Genomic DNA, 12754 nt, shown 5'->3' on the forward strand with positions numbered 1-12754 from the left:
ACTTTACAGACAGTTCCACATTTTCCGTGGAGAAGGGTGAAAATTCTCAGTTGGCGGCTAAGTGTGAAAATGACAACTTTCCTTTTCCCTCACATTTCTTACTTCCTGACCTTCATGAGGGGCACACTTACCAGAGAAAGGACAGGAACTCACCAAACCTGTTCCCTTTCAACACACCCTAGCTCCATCACAAATCTCACTGTGACTTCTTTTGAGTTATCTGCCCCTTTGGTCACACACCTGGCAAAGGGCAGGTCCTCCGCCCTGAGCCACCCCACCAGAGCCACCAAGCTGCCCCTCTCGGGAGGGGGCGCGTTAGCATTTCTCTGCACCCTTGGGGTTACATGAATTGTTATTTAAATGGTGGGTTTAATTAGAAACCACAGGAGCCTCTTCTCTTTCCCTGCTCCTGGAATGTAAGGCATTTACGGAGCCTGTAAGCCCAGGGGAAGGGAAAAATCCCCCTTTGTCTGCCGGGTGAATGGCAGCTTGTGGCAGCAGCCCAGCCAGGATAAGCGAGTGACCTCCAGCTGCCAGGAATGTGATGCCCCAGGAAGGCCAGCGGGCAGCAGCCGTGTCACTGGCATGTGGCCGGAGACCAATGGGACGCACAGCAAACAGCGGACAGGCTTATCAGTGAAAGACCCAAGGCTGGGGTGCCCACCATCTGAGCCCCGCGGCTGCTGCTGCCGCGGCTGCAGGTCAGGCTCCCAATCCCAGCAGGGGAGCTTCCAGATGCTGACAGGGTAATCGTGGCCTTTCTTGAGACTCACTGAGCTCAAATGACACCAGGCGGGAGAAAGACAGGGATGGGGGAGCGCCAGCCCAGGCTATGTCTTTCATTTGATATTTCTATTCTACCATTTGCAGAACACACCAGGGAGAAAATTACACACGTGAACCCCTGTCCAACAGCACAGCTCAGACGCTGCTCTGGAGAAGGGTTTTGTGTCTCGGAGTTCAAGGGACCAGCAGTCCAAATGGAGAAAAAGATGGAGCTGCTGTGGAGGATATCTCATCTCATTTCTCCGCCCTGGCCTTCCTTTCTGTCTCTGCAACACGAACATCCTCCATCTAGGCTGCAAAGAGGAAGGGAGCAAATATTTCCCCAAGAAAACAAAATCATTTGGGGGGATTAGCTGGGAGGAGGAGAGCCGGGTAGGGAGTTGGGCTGCCGTCCCTTTAATCTAGAAATCAACATCCCAGCTCTTCTCGGAAGTGCTCTGTAATTTGCAAACACGGAGGCTTGCAAGGATATAAACCAAATCTTTGTTCGCCCTGGGACGGGAGCTCTGGGAGGCCTCTGGTTCACGAGGCACTACCTGTATTTTCTAATTAAAATGAGATCTGAGCTTGGGCTGTCACGGGGCCCCCAGCTGCCTGCCCTGCTTACTTCCGTTTCAATAAGAATTTACAAATCCTAAAACCAGGAAAAGCCCCTGGTCTCTGCTGACATATGGTTCCAGTTATACCTGCTGACAGTTGAAAATCCTTCCGTTTAAAAAAAAAAAAACACACAAAAAAAACCTGTAGAATTCTGTTAGTTTAAGAAGCAAATCAGAAGGTTCCTAAAATGTATATTTAATCAATTTGCTTTCGAACTTCAAAGTGAGGTGGGTGGAGGGGAGGGAATTTGAGGTTTGAGCAACCTGAAACTGGGCAAACACTCACTGAGCTGTCTGACCTTTTGCAAAATCATGTTCTGGGTTTTTTGGAGTAAAAATTAACCAGGTGTTAAGAGAGTTGAGTGGGCAGTTAGCCAGAGTGACGTACGCTGCGCCAAAGACCCCAGCACGTGCACTGGGCAGGCAGTGTGACGACTGTCCAAGCTGCCCAGGGCCCACTCTAAGTCAGAATGGCTGGGTCAGGGGGGCTTGAGTAAAGGCTGCTGATTTTCTCCGTTAAAAGAAAGAGAGTGAGATTCCCCAGATGTGGGCTTGGATTACTGCTGGGGTTGCTTCTGCCCCAGTTAGGGGAAAAGTCCCTCAAATGTAATTGAAATTTCAAACAAAAGGGAGCCAGGCGGGACTTCTCTGCAGGGCAGGCCACCTGGGCACGAGAGGTTTTCCTTGACTTTGATCTTGGATTGGCAAAGACCTGGCAGGACACTGGACCCCTTCCCGCGGCCTGCTCAGGGTCCCACGGGCAGGCACAGAGCTGAGGGGAACCCAGGCTACTGGTCTTACCAGCTACTAGGGAGCTGAGCACAGCAGGAAGCCAAAGGTTATGGCTAAGCCCCAGGAAGCCTTTTCTGGCTTTCAAACAAAACTAGAGACAGACCCCAGGTCAACCTGGTGCCCCCTTAAAGGACTTTCACGGGTTCATAAAGCAGTGAAACTAGGATCCTTAAGAGACCTTCTCCAAAATCCCCTTGTTTTGTACATGGCTCACTGCAGCCCAGAAGGTTCTAGAATTCCACCACGCCCGCCACCTCCCTGACAGGCTCTGTGCGCTGGCTACACTGGGAATTAGCACCACATGCCTCCTTTCTGTCTCACACACACTGCTGGGTGGAAGCGCTCACTCCTTTCCATCGTCTGGGGCCCTGGTGTTTTTACCCTGGGGATTTAGCTTTGTGATGGGAAGTCGTCTTCCTGTTCACCCCCAAAAGGAAGTACTAGAGGAAGGTGGGTGTCGCCACGTGGCCACATGTCCACTCGCTTTTGCGAGACAGCTGGACCTGTGTGGAGAGCTGGGTCCTCTCTACATGTTCTTGGTGAAAAGGTAGAGGTGGTAGAGCCACTTTGAAAGATAGCTTTTGGCAGAATCCACTGAAATCCAAAACTGTACATGGAGTACGCCAGCAACTTCGCTTCTCGGTATTTATTCCTAAATGTACACAAGGAGACGTGGGCAAGGAAGGGTGTTCACTGGATCAAGTAATAATGAGAAACTGCAAGCACCTGCTATGTCCCTATGGGAACTGCTGAATAAACTGTGCTAGTTCCATGCTATGGAATATTATGCAGCAGATGAAAAAAAAAAAGAAAAAAAAAACCAACGGTTGCTCGCACTAACATAGTTCTGTGAGATACAGCTTGCAATGAAAGGAAGGCAGGTACGATAGATTAACAACAGGACGCTTGTTTAGGAAAAATGAAACAGAAACCTGCCTGTCTAATGCAAAGAAAAGGTCTGGGGAAACATACGCTTCAAACTGACACCTCCTCTCGGAGGAGGGAGATTGGGGTGGTCACAGGAAATCAAAGGAGACTTGTCTGTAATGTTAACATATTTTTCAAACAAGGAAAACTTCTTCATGTATCACATACACACCTAAACTTTTTAAAAAGCACTCTTCTTCACAGGCTATTTTTGGCACGGTAGATAAACTGTCTCCCAAACTTGCCTGAAGATAAGAATGGCTTGGAACGCTTATTAAAAAAACAGATACCTAGACCCAATAATGTGTATATCTAATAAGCAACCCAGGTGATTTTTATCAGGAAAGTTTAGGAAATGTTAAGCTAGAGCCAGCCCTCTCCCCCACTAATCTAAAGCAAAGCCTCCAGATATTACTCTGGAATTTCACTTTTCCCAGCTGTTTTCTCAGCCCTGTTCGTTAAAGTGCAGCAAGAAGTGGGTATTAAATGCAGCTCTCTCACTTCCCTGGGAGTCAACTGGAGTTAGAGATGACCCAACATGCCTTGGGCCATCTCCAGAATCTAAGACGTGAAAGGAATGGCAACCTCTGTGCACTCCTGAGGGCTGGCCCCAGATTGAGCAACGTGGCCAAGCAGGGGCCAGAGGCGTCTGCAGGCAAGACCCTGCTGCCCTGCGCAGTGAGGGGAGCCAGGCCCCCACGCTGGTCCTGGCAGTGAGGACATGCAAGCCTCTCTGTTCTAAAGCATAGACCCTTTCAGGCCAACTCTACTTGGCGCTCGGCAAATCCTCCAAGAAGATCCTGGGCTCCAGGAAAGGCGGGTGGCCTGTGGAGAGGCATCCCTGCTAAAAATCACTCAAACCTGCTAAAAAGGAGGGACCAGACAGGTAGAGCAGCTGTCACCTTCTAGGAGTGGGAGACCTGCACTGTCCCCATGACCCCACGGGACCTCCGCCTCCGAGCCATAAAATCAGCCCCAAGTGCTCTGCTGTCTGTGGGAACTGGCAGCTTCGGGCTGCCCCAGCTTGGCGTCTGCTAGATGAGGCAAGCTACATCTCCCCCATTCTGCGCTGTTCTCCTCTCCCTGGAAAGTGAGGGGGCGGCGCCCCATGAGGTCCTGGATCCTTCCCAGGCCCATGATTTCTGTCTGCTCTACTCCAAAGCGAACCGCATAGGCACACACCTGGGACTGTTCTACACCATCCCAGTGGGACCATTTCCTCTTCACTTCACCATTAAGACTGTGCCTTAGTCTTCTAAACAGTTTGGGGGCACGGATCTCTTTGGGAATCTGGAATCTGATAAGTAACTGATGAAGTTGTGTCTTCCTCCATCACCTTTCTATATGCCCGCAAAGTGTTGGGCACATTTCAGAAAGGTCAGGAGCCCCAGGTAAGACCAAGCCTTTTGCACTCAAGCCACTTTAAAGAAAAGCTGAGACGAGACACACCTTTTCTTGGCCTTAGCAAGGCTGCAGGCGAGTACTGACTGTCATAATTCAACAACACACCTTATTCACCTGGCTGGAAACGCGGTATGGTATGTGACCGGCCCCTGCCACTCAGCTGTGTGTTGGGGGTAGGAGGCACAGGAAGAAGAACAGCCAGGGTGCTACGTCTTGGCTTGCCAGCTTGAAACCCAGCAGCCACACAGCCCCTAGAGCAGAGACAACCTGGCCCTCTCCCTCACAGTGGGGGTCAGGAGGACTCCTTGAGGTGAGCAAATGGCTTGCGGGGCATGAGGGGGCAACAGCAGTCAGAAGGCTCTGTGCTTCTGTCCCCGTCATGTCAGTGAGTCCTAGTCCTTCTCTGGGACCCACCATGACACCCTGGCAGGACTGATCTCCCCACAATGAAAACTGCTGCCATGCCAACTAAAAGATGGCATTAATGAAATGGGATTTGGGGGTCTGGAAAGGCTTCTAATGACCAGGGTGCTGCCTGGGGAAGAGGCAGTGGACAGGTATTCTGCACAGACGCAGAAGCTATACAGACACAGCTCAGTGAGCGAGGAAGGACATCAACAGCCAATGAAGGGACACACGGCCTGGGAACCTGACATTGGGAGTGTGAGCAGAGGCTCTCAGACAGGCACCTGTTTTGGCTGGAGGTCAGCTAACTGGCTACCACACATCTGTGCTCCGTGTTTTCTTAGCGCAGATTCAGCACCCTACAGCAGCACCCCAGCTTCAAGGAATGCCGACCTAGGTGAGTGGCTGCTTGCAGAATCCCCAGAGTGGAAGAGGTGAGCGGTGTTTCTGAAACCCCAAGGCTGACCAGTGGCAGATGGGCTGTAGCAGCTGCCCGGGGCTGTGCGAATACACAGAAAGGCAGGAGGCTCCCCAGAAAGGACACTGCCAAGCAGGGACAGCTCAGACGAGCAGAGCTGCCTCCACTGCACACTTGCTGGGTCACTCTGGGTAACCTGCTCTATCTCTTTGAGCCCACGCAATTCATCTGTGAAATGGGGCAAAACTATTTGCCTTCTCGGCTTCACATGAGTGTTGGGAGGAGCAAACAAGGAGATAGTTTGGGGACATGTGAGCAGTTTAGAAAGAAAAGGCTCTGGTGGCACCTCCACTGTGCCCAGGATAGAGCTAACTGCTGGGATCTCTGTGCAATGAAAATTTCGTGGGGAATGAAAAACAAAGACCTGAGGAGAAACCCCAGTCAAGGCCCCAGTGATCACAGAGAAAACTGGCTACAATCAGGCATGACAACAGCTGTCATATTTCTCAACCACAAAAACAAAAATGTCTGTGAAAGAGCCTTTTATGCTCTCGGAAAGATGAACGTCCTACTCAGGGCACCTGGCTAAGAGGCAGAGAACCTCTCGGGACCTTCAAGGTCCCCACAAGGTCCCCCACCGTGTGCTGGGAGGCAGCAGGGTGCTGACCTACAGCCGGCATCCAGGGCTCACAGGCTCTGGGGGGTCCACAGAGCCTTGCTTGGGGACACCCCGTGTGGAACACAAGCAAGCACCTCCCAGCTCACACTTCCCCATCTCCAGCTTTAACCATCACAGACCAGCTCTCCTTACAGGTGCACCAATAAATCATTTCTGACATGGTAAGGAAGTTAATTAGCTGCATTCACACATTCAGCTGCAGTTCTTGGAAATCAGATGGTGGGGAGGGCACTTTTCCACAGCACCTAGGACTGGTTCCTTTCTCTCCTCTAAGGTCTGAACTGGCCAGGCAGAATCCCCTCAAAGTTCTAAGTCCCTCTTTCAGCATGGACGTCAAGGGCTCTGCCCTCACGCCACCATTGGCAGGGAGCTCAGGACTTCATGATTCAGTCATTTGGGACGGTTGTCACTATTAGAGCAGCCTGCATCTGGCAGCCACCACCCACCTCTTTGTGCAGACTTGGGACTCTATTGTAAATGCTCCTTTACAGACCAGCCAGTTACCTGTCCTGCATGTCAGGAGGAGAGGGGTGTTTCAAGTGGTCTCCACTGGTCTTTCCAGTCCTGCCCCTCCCACGGCCACAGCTGCTTGCCTAGACACCTGCAGGCTCCAACTTGTCAGGAAAAATGCATTCCAAATTACAGCTTCTGTCAGCTCTACTTGCATAGCTCCCCCTAACCGCCCCCCTATGCCTCACTCACACACAACCCCCACCCCCCACCCTCCTGCAGTTTAACCCCATGGAGATGGCTGTGGGTCCCAGGTGGGAGGCTGCTGAAGCAGAGCCTGGCCCCACCCTCTGTTTACCCCAGAACTTGCCTCTTGAGTGATAGGGACCAGCTTTTTAGCATCTCTCAAGTAGTGGGAGGCTCTGTTTTGAACTCTGAAATACCTCAATCCTGGAATTTCTTAACTGCGTTTAGCAAGGGCCTATGGACAGAGAGATCGGGGGAGGCATCTTCTGAGAACAGAAGCACCCACAGGTCTGCAGTTATCACAGGTGAGGTCGGAGCATGAAACGGTCCTGGGAGATGGACGTCTGGTGGGTTTCAAACTTTTATGTGTGTGATTTGTGCAAAGGAAATTTCACAGGGAACCCCACCATGCACCGCTATCCATAGGCTGAAAAGCATGAATCCACTGGGGAGCAGGAGGCCCAGAGGGGAGGGTGAAGGTCAATGCCAAACACAGGTAACCAAATGTTTTCTAATTCTCAGGTCCACATTGTGTCTGCACTATCTGTATGGCTCCCTCATTCTTCTCTGAAAGTCATTCCCAAGGTTTTCAAGGCATACCCACCACAGTCACCACCCAGGAAAAGCTCCCTATGGGGTCCTGCAAGGGCTACCACCCATCCCTGCAGACAGCGCCCTGTGGGAGGCCAACCCCAGGCCTGGCTCAGTCCGCACAGTCCATTGAGCCCTCGTCCTCCCCTGAGCTCGGGCTCAGCACAGCCCAGCCCCCCTGCAAACTCCTGTCAACCTCCACCCACCTTCCTAGACAATCCTTTCTTCCAAGCTTCCCGCTCAAGGGGGGAGGACAAGTGCTCCTCCTAGGGTTTGGGGCCACTGCCTAGAAAATGCTCTCAGACCAGCCCTGGGTCAAGATTTTCTTCTTTCCCTGGCAGGGCACTGAGGGCTGGAAGGGTCAGAGAATGTACCGTCAGGAGCACGGCCACGGGATGGCTCTGGACGTGGTTCACCACTCTGTGTCTCAGCTTCCTCATCTATACACTAGAGTGGGGTGAGGACTAAATGAGCTAGTATGAGTCACGTGCCTCGCTCAGGACCTGGCACGTAGCAAGTGCTCAAGACATGTCGGGTGCGATTATCATCATCTCAGCCCATCATCCAGCCTGACGGATTCCCTCGTCTTACGGAGGAGGAAACCAAGGCCTGGAGAGGGGAAGCGTCTTGTGGAGGTTACCTGGATGTCCAGTAACAGAGCGCTCAAGAGCAGGGTGACAAAACTGGACTCCCCCCCAATCCCAGCGGCAGGAGAACCTGTCACTCGGGGACCTACGTATGTATAGCCTGCCTGCTTCCAAAAGGGGATTGTACAGGGCTGAATTCGTGTCACCCTTCCCTTCCTGATAGGCCCGGCCTGGCTACCTTCCCAAGAAAGGATGGGGAATGCCCGCAAGACTTTCTCACGCTAATAGAAGGCTCAGTGCAGTAAGGACGATGTCTGCAGCTGTATTCACAGAAAAAGTATGCAAAAGAAACACAGCAGAGCCTCCAAGCCCAGGGCCTTCCCCGAGGGCGATGGCGTCTTTAATAACCAGGTGTGTCACGAGTGAGCAGGAGTGGCCAGGCAAGGGGCCCTCTCCGGCCATGTGCTCTGTGCTCAGAGCTGAGATTAAGGGGAGACAGGCCTTGGTGCAGCCCATGGGATCCAGGCTGGCATAGCGTGTCTCAAGAATCAGCGACAGTAGCACAGGAAGGGTTGTCTGTCTCCGAATGGGGACTATTAGGATGATTCGTGCACATTTCCAACAAAGAAGCTGCAGGGCAGGCCAGAGCACCTTTCAGACACAAGCGGCACAAAACGGCTGTGCTGCCCCCAAAGTCGCCCACCACCTTTGTACTGAGGACAAGCAGCCCTGGCCATAATCACCACCACCGTTATAGGCGGGTCCCCAATTATGTTCCGCTTAATAGTGGGTGCTCGATAAATGGTGATTCACTTTATAAAATAATGCCCTCTTCTCTAGTCCTCCAGCCACCAAGCTCAATGAACTCTTTCTCACGCACAGTCCTCCAGGCTAAGATACTGCCCCTGAACCCCAAAGGACTTTTTCCCCTACGTACTTGGTACCCTCTAATGTATAGAAAGTTATTGAGGACAGAACTTCACAACGTCTCACCCACCTAACGGGATCAATGCTTATTCAATATTTACCCCATGTTTACAACGTGCCAGGTGATGAGCCCTGAGCTGGCTACAGCAGCGAGCGGACGCAGGCCTGTTCCCTGCTCTCCTAGAGCTTCCAGTCTCCTGGGGAGGACAGCTCACCTCTCTGGGGAGGGCAGGCATGGTTAAGGGAAGGAATTACTCAGCTGTCATGTGCCAGGCAGAGGAGCAAGTGAACAGGTGAAGTCCCTTCATCCCCCGCCCTGAATTGCAGCCATGTGTAGGCCTGTCAGGTGACTCCCCTGAGAACACTCACTATGCATCCAGTAAAAGAGGTTACACAAATCTTCACTGATTAAAAAAAAAAAAAAATCATTCTTGGCACCTCAGCCCTCGACAAAAATTAGGTTTCAAAATAGTACTTATAAGATTCCATTTTTCTAACATATGATACCAAGAAAAAAAAAAGGGAAGAAATGTTTACGTGTACAGAAAAGGGACTGGAAGGAGTACAGATACAACACTTCATTTCTTGAGTTCATTACTCGAGGTTCTTTCTTTAAAATGCCAGCATTTCAGGGAGCTTGACACTGACGGTGCCAGGGCCAGCTTCATGGGCACGTGGCCTGGGCACTCGCACAGGGTCCTGTACTTGGTTTAATGCTGTCACCATCTTGGAATTACTCATTATTCTTAAACCAGGGGCCCCATGCATTCTTATTTTGTACTGGGTGGACCCCACAAATTATGTATATGATCCCGACGGACCTACACATCCAGAAGTTTCCATGGGGAGCTTGAGGTCTAAATGCTACTCCCTCCTCTCTCTAGCTGAGAACCATTAGCTAAGTCACATTCCCCGCCAGGACCTCAGTTTCCCCATCTGTATGATGGGAAGAGTAGAGTGGGTCCTCAGGAACAGAATTCTGGACTTCATGGACCGCTATAATTATAGAAAAAAGGAAGGGAAGAGACACAGGATCACAACGCTAAAAGGAACTCAACCACCGTCTGTCCTCACCGACATTTTCTAAAGGAAAGAACAATAATAAACAGTGAAAAGGAAATTGAGAATAAAGCAGTCTTTTAAAGGGAATGAATTTGGCTTCATAAAACCCTCCCTAACTTTTCATTTTTCTAATTCCATTGGAGATCGCTATGTTTTCGGAGCACTGGGCCACCTGGACATTTCAGTCCTTCCAACCTTATTGTAAAGCTCCCTCCTTTGGGTTTCAATGGTCCAGTGTCCAAGTACATCCACCGCTAAAAGTCGCCGGCTGTTCTTGCCCCGCTTACTCTGAGGGCACACACCAATTCTGGGTTTTGGACTCTAGGAAACACCAACAGAGCGCTTGACAGTAACCTCATGAATCAGGCATGAAGTGGCTCTAATTTATTAATACACATTGTAAAATCCCCTTCCAGACGTAAGGTCATAAATCACCCGCCACCGGAAACGTCCTATCTTTAAACAGAGGCCAAGGTATCTTGAACTAAAAGCCGGGCTGACCAATTTTCAAAGAGTAAACTTTGATCCACTGCTGCTGTGTTAATCAAGTGATGGGGCAGGCCCGGCCCCTTGCTGATAAGGCAGCTGTCACAAGACAGCCACAATTCACCACCAGCTTCCCCGTCTTCACACACGTCTCTGCCCAGACCTGAGGCCACACGGGACTCACAGGGATTGACTCCTGGAGAAGAGGGTGCCCTGGTGCCAGGATCTGAGCTCCTTAGGCCAGACCCTCCAAGAGCCTGAGTGTTCTAGAGGCCTGGAGCTGGCAAGAGGCGGAGACGTGATGCTGAAGACGGAGGGAGCACCTATTACGTGCCAGGCACTCAATTGTGCTTGTACATACAACGTCTTAGTTCATCTTCCTAATTACATCATTTTCAGATGAGAAAATCAAAACTCAGAGAGGTTTAGTAGTTTCCCCGAGGCCTCAGAGCACACAGGCAATGTCGGTTTCAACCCTGGCCGGCCTCACTCCAAAACTTTGACTCGTCCACGCCACCCACGGCCTGTGGCATGCGTTTCTAATATCCTGGGTCCCTTCCTGACAGCAGAAGGAAATCTCTAAAGGGAGGTTTGAAAGGGAGAAGACGGAGCTCTGCCAATTTGGCTCAGACGTGCCAACCCCGGGCGAGGGCCACTCCCTGTCAGCTGGGTGCTGGAAGTCTCCCTTCCTCTTCCCGTGACAGCTGCCTTGTGACTGGAACACACCTGCAACCTGCCCCGGCCACACCTGGGGAAGCAGTCGCTTCCGCCTGCACCTGGCTTCGAGCAATTACCTCCCTCCATCCCCTACTGCCTCATCCTTCCTACCTGGGGGATCACACCTCCTCCTACTCCCCCAACCCACCACCAACGGGCTGTGTCCTTACCTTAGACGGGAGGTTCACAGCAGCCGGGAGGCAATGGAGAGGCCCCAGGGCTCCGCTCCCCACAGGCCCAAACCTTTGCACCTGGAAGCATCCCTCTGCATGGGAGGGGAATGAGCACTGGCAGGTGAACCTGAACGTGGGCCCCCGCTTCATTAACCAGAGTTAATGCTGGGACAGTGCCCAGCATGAAGTAAGTTGTTGTTGTTTTCAAAGACGACTTGTAAAGTCAGTCTCATTTTTCTCATTGTAAAGTGGGAGGGAATTTCATGGTAGAATTGGTTCATTTTTCATCTTGTTAGGGTAAGCCCAGCTGGATTAGAAAAAACAAAGTATCCACACACACAGCGCAGACCAGAGGAACTGGAAATGTTCCGTCTGTAGAGGAGGCGGCCCCAGGATCACAGGGCCAGCTTGAAATCCCTCGGGCGCTCACAGCCCAGAGGGGGTGGTCAAGGTGCCTGAGAGGGCGGCCCAGGAATCACTCAAAGCAGTGTTCTCCTTCGGTAGGAGTGAGCTCCTCATCACCTCTGTGGGTGCCCCAGCACACCAGGTTTTATATTAATTTTTGTTCCAAAAGACGCATGAGAGCTGATTGTCCAGCTAGGTCTTATTTTCAGGGAAACACAGTAACACAGGTGATTTGGGCCACCTGACTAGGGTAATGGGGTTCTTTCAACTCCTTGGAGACATTTAAACCACCACCCCAACTGAGCAGTCATTTTGGAAGGGCTTGGACTGGGTCCACCTGAGTGGTCTGGCCACGTTCCCCGTCTCCCCACATTTCTGTCATGTCCGTCCTGTGATCTATGGGCAACAGGTCTAAACAGACGGTCCCAAGCTCCCCGTCCATCATGGGTCCCATAACTGGTGTCCCCAGCTTATGGACTGGCTTGGACAGGCTGTACAGCTCCTGCCACCTTGCCCGCACCTCTGGCTGGGCAAGTCTGCTTGGAGAGTAAGGCAAGCAGGGCCCTGAAAGACTGCCTGCAGCCTTTTCCACCCAAGAAAAATCTGCTGTAAATACTGATGCCCTCCCTAGAATCGCCTCCTGGATTTAAGAAGGGGAGAGGTGGCTTGGGTTTTAAAGAGAAAATGAGATTCCCATTCATGAACTCCCCACACCAAGGGCACCTAACAGGTAAAACGGGTTCTGCCATTGATTAATAAGCTGGGTTAATAATGGGGCTCACCCTTTGCCATTACAAGTATTAACCTCGTTCCTGGCCCAGGATGTCATAAACCCAGGGCCCACAAAGCTCTCTCACAACCACACTTCCCATCTGCCCGGTGAAGGGGCTGGGTGTGTGCCTCTCACCCTGAGGACAAGCCAGGAAGGGACAGAGCCATTTGGGAACCCCACTGACCCTCCACCGAGCCAACTGCAGGTGGGCAGGAAGGAGAAATAAGGCCGTACCTTGCCACAGGTACGAAAGAACTCAGGGCCTGGGACCTTTACTAAAGAGATGCTGTGCTCCCATGGTCTAACATAGCTTCTCAAAATCCAACCT

At 51.7% G+C, this 12754-nt stretch overlaps 1 protein-coding gene across 2 annotated transcripts in view; it reads right to left on the reverse strand.

The window, feature by feature from the left end:
- SHB (SH2 domain containing adaptor protein B) overlaps nt 1-12754 on the reverse strand; it is a 133700-nt gene that overhangs the window by 89134 nt on the left and 31812 nt on the right. The gene's annotated exons all lie outside the window — the stretch shown is intronic.

The sequence above is a fragment of the Rhinolophus ferrumequinum genome, chromosome 12 (genome assembly GCF_004115265.2).
Source record: "Rhinolophus ferrumequinum isolate MPI-CBG mRhiFer1 chromosome 12, mRhiFer1_v1.p, whole genome shotgun sequence".
Taxonomy (NCBI): Eukaryota; Metazoa; Chordata; class Mammalia; order Chiroptera; family Rhinolophidae; genus Rhinolophus; species Rhinolophus ferrumequinum.